Raw genomic sequence first — 7531 nt, 5'->3', positions numbered from 1 at the left:
AATTCTGACTTGAGACTGTGAGAGTTAGTTGAGACCAAGACCAAAACAGAATTCATAAATAGTCACAAAACCAATATTGAGGCTATCCAGGCCCATTCAGTAGGTATGATTTGGTCAAGAGCCACAGTCAGTCATTGTCAATCAGTGGCTGATCTTTTAATAGAACATGCCAGATGTAGAAATCCCTCTGGCTCAGTGAATAGCTAGAGTTTGATGCTTGGTTGGGAGGACAGCTCCAAAGTGAAAGCTTGGGAGAGTTCCAGGAATCAAACTCATGCAACTAACACCCTGGGGAGGGAACAACTCTTGTAGGCCTGCTGTTTGTCACAATTTATAAAGAACTCCCCATAGTTCAGTAAATAAAAATTTGAAACCACAAACTAAATAATTTACATATTTTGCCCACTATAGATTTTTTTATGTGTATTTAGAGGAAAACAATATTATTGCCACACTATGTAATTCAAGTTTTCTATATTATCAACACTTCAAGGTTAACATTTGAATAGTTACAAAAAAGGCATGCAAACAGTAGCCTACCTTATTCTCACATGCTAAATAGGCCTATCCTACTGGTCACAGATGTCAGTTCATCTAGTTTAGACTTGTCAACTAACATGAACTCAACATGAAATGAAATAAAAAATGTCACCGTGTCACTGGATTTAGGTTCAGAGTTGGGTGACGAAAAGAGAAATGCCCTAACATTGATGACTTTTTGCAAATCCAATTACTTTCCCACGTTGATTCAACGTCATCACATATATTTTTGGAGGTTGAAGTTCCATGGAAACAACGTGGATTCACCAGGTTTTGTCCAGTGGGATACGTCAATATATTTGGACATTTCTTTATTAGGCCTATATTATTTGCTAGCACATAGATGTTAGTAGTCTTACTTTCAGGCTGAGGTTTTCAAATTGAGCTGACAATAATATATAATTTCTCTCCATCCCTCCGTTGAAGTAGCCTACATCAGTCCGTTCAAACGTGCCTCCACAGCGCGGCAAGCTGTTCATTATTTCTGTCGGACGATTTCTCCCCCTGCCCTGTATCAGGGACTTGTGAATGACAGCCAATCGGAGGCTGTGCCCTTTCCTTCAGCCTCCCTGACATACACACAGAGAAGTGATGCTGCCTACGCGAAAAAGCTCAACGCAGTTGAGGTACAGCCTTGAAGCTCTTTTGGAACCGCTGCAGTGAAGGAAAGGATACACTTCGCTCTCATCTCACCAACTACCCCTTCGCTATCGTAGGATTTCTCCAACTGAATAAGAACTCCGGTGGCAGGTGAGTGAAACGATCAAATCAACTTTATATATATATATCGATGTGAACATATTTTCAGCTTTGTGCTTTGTGGCCAAATGAAAGCTTGTCCCGATATATAAGGCTACTGTTTGAAAACTGCCGAGTCAAGTGCTATTGCGACCTAGAGGTTAGGCTATTGGTGTAATTTATTGACCGTTGTGCATGAATTGATTTCCAGGTAGCATTATACGTTATATGTTCAATAGTTGATTCATAAATAAGGGTAAGTCTAGGCGACTTAACTTTAGCCTACATCGCTGGAAGTTGCTTGGAATATCACTCGATGTGTAATGCATTATGCCGCATTCACGTAACCAGCCGGAACTATGAAACTCGGAAATATTCGACTTGCTAACTGGTTGAACGCGGCACGTGTAGCCTATAACTAGTTAGCAAGTCGGACATTTACGAGTTTCCTAGTTTTTGACTACCACATAAACGCGGCATTAGACATAACGGACCACTGCGTCAACTTTAGGCTTTCGTTTATTATAGGGCCACGATGTTGAATAATGTATTTTGGAAAATATGATTTGACTCCTTCAGATCAGATGTACAGTAGGCTGCAGTAGCACTGTGATGGCACCACATGGCAACACATCGTGGAGAGTATCACACGGAGGGAGGTCCACCTTATATCTCCTTAATATAATGACAACTGAATATTTTTTATGTAATATTCATTGTTTGTTGGTGCTATATGAAATGTTCTCATTCCTCTTAATTCTTCCCCACTGGTTATGCTACGGATATCGATGCAGGTAGCCTAAAGGCTACAGTAGAGTAGGCTACATGCGTTGATGAAAATATGAAATTGTTTCTCTCTGTACAGTTGGCTGGTGTAGCCTGAAGCGCACATGCCAGACCATGATTTGAATAGGCTCCTGGAGATGCCTGGATTTTTCCAAGTATGCCTCCTCAAGTGCGCCCTCGGTCATATTACATTAAGTCTTAACGTTTGAGGCTTTTACAGTATTAATTTGGACTAGGTACCTTCGGGAAGGCCTGTAGGCTATGCAATTCCTCAAGATCTTTGCATTCTCATCAGCCTTTTGGGGGCCTTAAGCAAGATTTGGTTGGGGGGGCCCCCACTTCGCTGCAATTTGTTTTGCCATGGGCAGAGAGAAAATAATTGCAGTTTTACAGCTAATTTCCTGCATTTCTACCCATTTTGTCACGGGGTGGAGTAAGATGTTTGCAGTATTAAAGCTAATTTCCTGCAATTCTGCACATGTTGTAATGACATCTGAGTGAGAATGACTAACAAAATCAATGGGGACCCCTGGAAGTCAGGGCACCTGTTCAAGTGCCCTATATGCCCGGTCGGTATTCGGACGTGATTACTACAAGTTTAGATAGCTGGCTAGACTAATTACCAATCCAACAATTGTTAGTTGGCATGACTAATTGAGTGACTGACATAACAAGATAAAACTTTGCTTTGTATATGTATTTATGCCAAAAAATGTATGGGGGATTGGAAGTGATGCAGTTAATTACATTGATGGAAGCTAGCTACAATCTATCTGCAATATTAAAGCTGATCTACAACCTGAAAAAAAATATATATATACGTTTGAGACCCAGACTGAGCCCCCCCCCCCCCCCCCTCCCCATACGGTCAGGGGCCCTAAATGTATGTCGCCTATGCCTGGAACCTTAATAACTTTAATTGCTTGCATGAGTTTGATTGAGCTGTATTCTTTGGGTTGGTTAGGCCTACCTTATGCACCTTGCTTGGACAATATGGCAGTTGATTCTTTCCTAGTGGTTTTCTTTTGTTTGGTGCCATTTAGGCTATATCACAAACTTGACTCTTAACAGGCCCTTTGCTCTGTACGCCTTAGCTTGTACAGCATACTTCATGTTTCATGCTTCAGTTATGAAAAATATTGCACTTAATAAAGGGATTAGATTAGAAACTACATTCTCAGGTTGTGGGAACGTCAGGTGAGCGCTATTGGGTGTTGTCTAGATGGATTGCAGTTTATGTCAACATTGACTTTTCGTTGCTGGTTAGGAGAATTAACATAGCAGGTTAGGATAATTCGATTAAAGCTAGGAAAATTTTTAGGGTTAGCTAAAATTTGACATCAATTTGGCATAAACTGAATCCCTTCTAGACATGACCATGCTGTTGGTCATGCGCACTGCATTCTGGGAATCTGCCTATTCCTCAAAACTTTTGGAGAAAAAAAAGCCCCATTTAGGCATACCTCACTGTGACCACAAAATACACAAAGATTTAAAAAAAGAACCACTGTTAAATTAAAGTTGATATGTAAAAGTAATTAATTATTCAAACATCCATATTTTGTGTTTTAATGCTTGATAAAGTTATCCGGGCCTTCCTCTAGCCTCCAGATTGCTTCATGTTGGTTATATTGCTCTAGCTCTCTAAAGCCTGCAGTGATATGCCTGGAGGAGGCCAAGAAGTTGTTAGGGGGAGTTGACTAAGTCGACTACCAGGGGAATATGCTGCAAGAATATCACCCTCTCTCACACATTCAAATGAGCAGATCATGTACAACAGTACATGCTTAAAAAAAATGATTGTATGCTGTTGACAGAGACTTGTGCAATGGGTAGCTCATGCATTGCATTAAGATGTTGGCTTTGGAAATAAAATAAGTTTTACATTGACACTTGCAAGGAGTTGTGTTATAGGCCTAATGCTGATATGTTTTTCATAATTCACCCATCTGCATTTGAAAATTACTTATCACCATTTTGTTTGCATAAGACAGACGACAGCAGTTTGGTACTGTCAAATAACTTACTAGTGTGACGAGACCAAGGATTTTGCAACAGAACAGATTTCATGGCTCAGTTTTTACATACATTTTGGTTTGAAGTTGGAAGATGAAAGAGAGAGAGTAGCATAAGATCTGTGTCTGATCAAAGACAAACAGCAAACATGTCAGGGACTGAATATTTATAGCCTCTGAAAATAGACATTCCTCTGTGTGTGTGCCCACGTGCATGGTTGTGTGTGTACTGTGTGTGTGGTGTATGTCCGTGTGTGTAACATGTGTGTGATTATGTGTCCGAGTGTGTGCGCATGGGTGTGTGGTGTATGTGAGAGGGGGGGGGGGGGGGGGGGGTAAAGGAATAGACATATCATGGGATTTGTTTTGACAGGTAAGGGAATAGACATATCAAAACCATTATTCTTCAAGGCCTTGAAATTAATGCTTTGGAGTCAACATTTCATCAATCCATTTTTTAAAATCAACTATCTAGTATATTCCACAGGTAATTTGTGTCATCACTTTAGGGCAAATCCAAAGGCTGGATGTTGTTATGAGGTGGTGCTGATTACCTGTGTTCTCAATCTGCTCGTTCTCTCTCTCTCTCTCTCTCTCTCTCTCTCTCTCTCTGTCTGTCTCTCTGTCTCTCTGTCTCTCTCTCTCTTTCTCTCTCTTTCCTGTCTTCACTATCTCTCATCTCTTGAGTGTTAGTGTGATGATGATGACATCACAGGATGTGGGTAAATCCGATGGCCGTGCTGTCTGTGATGACCAATGACCCACTGCTGATTACATTATGTCCGCTCCAGATGGACAGCGTCATTTTGATGTGTCCTGCTCCAGAATCATAATATTGAACCTTTCAAGTCCTCAGTCCTCCAAGCAGCAGCATCTGGTCTTAATGAAATCACATCCCCATGCCCAGTGACTATCTGTACCACTTCACAGTGACACACAAAACTAATTGCGTTCTTTCTGTGTTTGTGTGCGCGCGTGTGCTCATGCGTGTACGCGTCTCTGTGTGTGTGTGCACATGCGTATGTTTTGATGTATTAGTAGTCAGTCACAGAATACCTTGGGGCACCTTGATTTCTTCTGTGCGTTAGTGAAGGTCCTATATACTGTATGTTGTGATTATCATGGCTATGGGTGTATTGAAAGAAAGGGTATGGAGGTTGAAAATTGTTCATTTGGATATTCCTGGGTTTAACTCAAATTGGTGATGTACTCACTAGAATGTTTGAAGAATTGCCTTTCGTATTTTGCCCATACAAAAAAACATGCCCCCTTCTGGACAGAAGAGATATGGAAACTATATGACAGGTGTTTATGACAGGTGTTTATGACTGCTGATGTGTCATCACCAAAACTAAGCATTTTGAAGTTTCTTTGAGAACAATTCCAACTTGGTAACTATGTTCTAGTGGTGTATCTTCATTCAGAAAGGTATGGTCAGAACATTTTGTAACTGAACACAAGCAAAATAACAGTTAAGATGTGGTGCTGACATCCCAAACATTTGAGACGTCTGTATTTTGGTTATCCTCAGTGTTTGTGGAGGTCAGTGTTCTTTACCCCTGGAAGGTCAGTATCTGTGGTCCTACGTCTCATTTACCTTAACTACAGAAGACTGAGAGGTAATGATGGTTTCGGGTAAAACCACAGAAAGACCATTTTTCTGACAGGGGGTTTTAGTAAAAGGGGATTTTTGTACAAATTTTGTCCACTGGCCAAAATAATAGCACCATTCTACAGTAGAATCTGCTCAAATCGGTTAAAAGGGGACATTTTCTGTGTTTTTTGTGTGTCATTAAATACCCTGTAGGAGAAGGTCACCGACACCTGATTTCTCAGTTGTTAATTATCTCAGTAATAACTTTAGTAACAACATAGTAACAACATAGTAGTTACATAGGTATTACTATGTAATTACATGGTAATAGGGTTTAGGTTTTTTTTCAACTAACATCAAGGCGGTGACCCGTTCCTGTAGGTTCATGCTCTACAACATTCGCAGAGTACGACCCTGCCTCACGCAGGAAGCGGCGCAGGTCCTAATCCAGGCACTTGTCATCTCCCGTCTGGATTACTGCAACTCGCTGTTGGCTGGGCTCCCTGCCTGTGCCATTAAACCCCTACAACTCATCCAGAACGCCGCAGCCCGTCTGGTGTTCAACTTTCCCAAGTTCTCTCACGTCACCCCGCTCCTCCGCTCTCTCCACTGGCTTCCAGTTGAAGCTCGCATCCGCTACAAGACCATGGTGCTTGCCTACGGAGCTGTGAGGGGAACGGCACCCCCGTACCTTCAGGCTCTGATCAGGCCCTACACCCAAACAAGGGCACTGCGTTCATCCACCTCTGGCCTGCTCGCCTCCCTACCTCTGAGGAAGTACAGTTCCCGCTCAGCCCAGTCAAAACTGTTCGCTGCTCTGGCACCCCAATGGTGGAACAAACTCCCTCACGACGCCAGGTCAGCGGAGTCAATCACCACCTTCCGGAGACACCTGAAACCCCACCTCTTTAAGGAATACCTAGGATAGGATAAAGTAATCCTTCTAACCCCCCCCCCCTTAAAAGAGTTAGATGCACTATTGTAAAGTGGTTGTTCCACTGGATATCATAAGGTGAATGCACCAATTTGTAAGTCGCTCTGGATAAGAGCGTCTGCTAAATGACTTAAATGTAAATGTTTAGCGATATCAGTTATTATTCAATTAGAACAAGGACTGTAATTACAGATCCACTTGCTGATGGTTATTCCATTGCTAATGTTATTACACATTTTCTTGTTCCACGATGTAATTAATGTGTTGTAATAACACGTATAAAAGTCAACTGTGAGTTAACATGTTTATAACGGCCAATAAATTGTGACCTCGTTACATGTAACCACACAGTGCCGCTACCATCAAATGCCCCACTTAATCCCAGGGTTGATTCCATCTTGAGCTAATGATGGAAATAGGCTGGTAACAACAATTACATACACACCAGGGTTGGGGTCAATTCCATTTCAATTCCAGTCGATTCAGGAAGTACACTGAAATTCCTATTCTACTTAATTTCAATGCTTTTAAAATGAATTGGAATTTCGTTTACTTTCTGAATTGGGTGGAATTGAAACCCTGACACACACACACACACACACACACACACACACACACACACACACACACACACACACACACACACACACACACACACACACACACACACACACACACACACACACACACACACCAGAGACAGCGCAAAGCAAAAGGTATAAGGTTCTCAACACGCTTCTCAGCACAATTTAACAAGATATATTAGTCACCCAGGAGGCAGCAAAAAGCCAGCCGTCCATAGTGCTCAGCAGACTGGGCTCTGACTGGGGAAGAGAGATAGTGATTTACCACAAAGCCCTGTAGACCATGGCACCATTTCAGAGGCTGGGAAGTCACATGGCTGAGGCATGGCCGTGAAAGCCC

General features: G+C 41.9%; 1 protein-coding gene across 1 annotated transcript in view; it reads left to right on the top strand.

Moving 5' to 3' along the window:
• Positions 1–811: 811 nt before the first annotated feature.
• LOC139532046 (cadherin-6-like) overlaps positions 812–7531 on the top strand; it is a 111241-nt gene continuing 104521 nt past the window's right edge. The window contains exon 1 of the mRNA XM_071329158.1: positions 812–1290. The gene's annotated coding sequence lies outside the window, so the exon portion shown is untranslated. The remainder of the gene's footprint in view (positions 1291–7531) is intronic.

This window comes from Salvelinus alpinus, chromosome 10, assembly GCF_045679555.1.
Source record: "Salvelinus alpinus chromosome 10, SLU_Salpinus.1, whole genome shotgun sequence".
NCBI classification, from domain to species: Eukaryota; Metazoa; Chordata; class Actinopteri; order Salmoniformes; family Salmonidae; genus Salvelinus; species Salvelinus alpinus.
The sequence above is the reverse complement of the archived record's forward strand: the minus strand, read 5'-3'. Positions and strand labels throughout refer to the sequence as shown.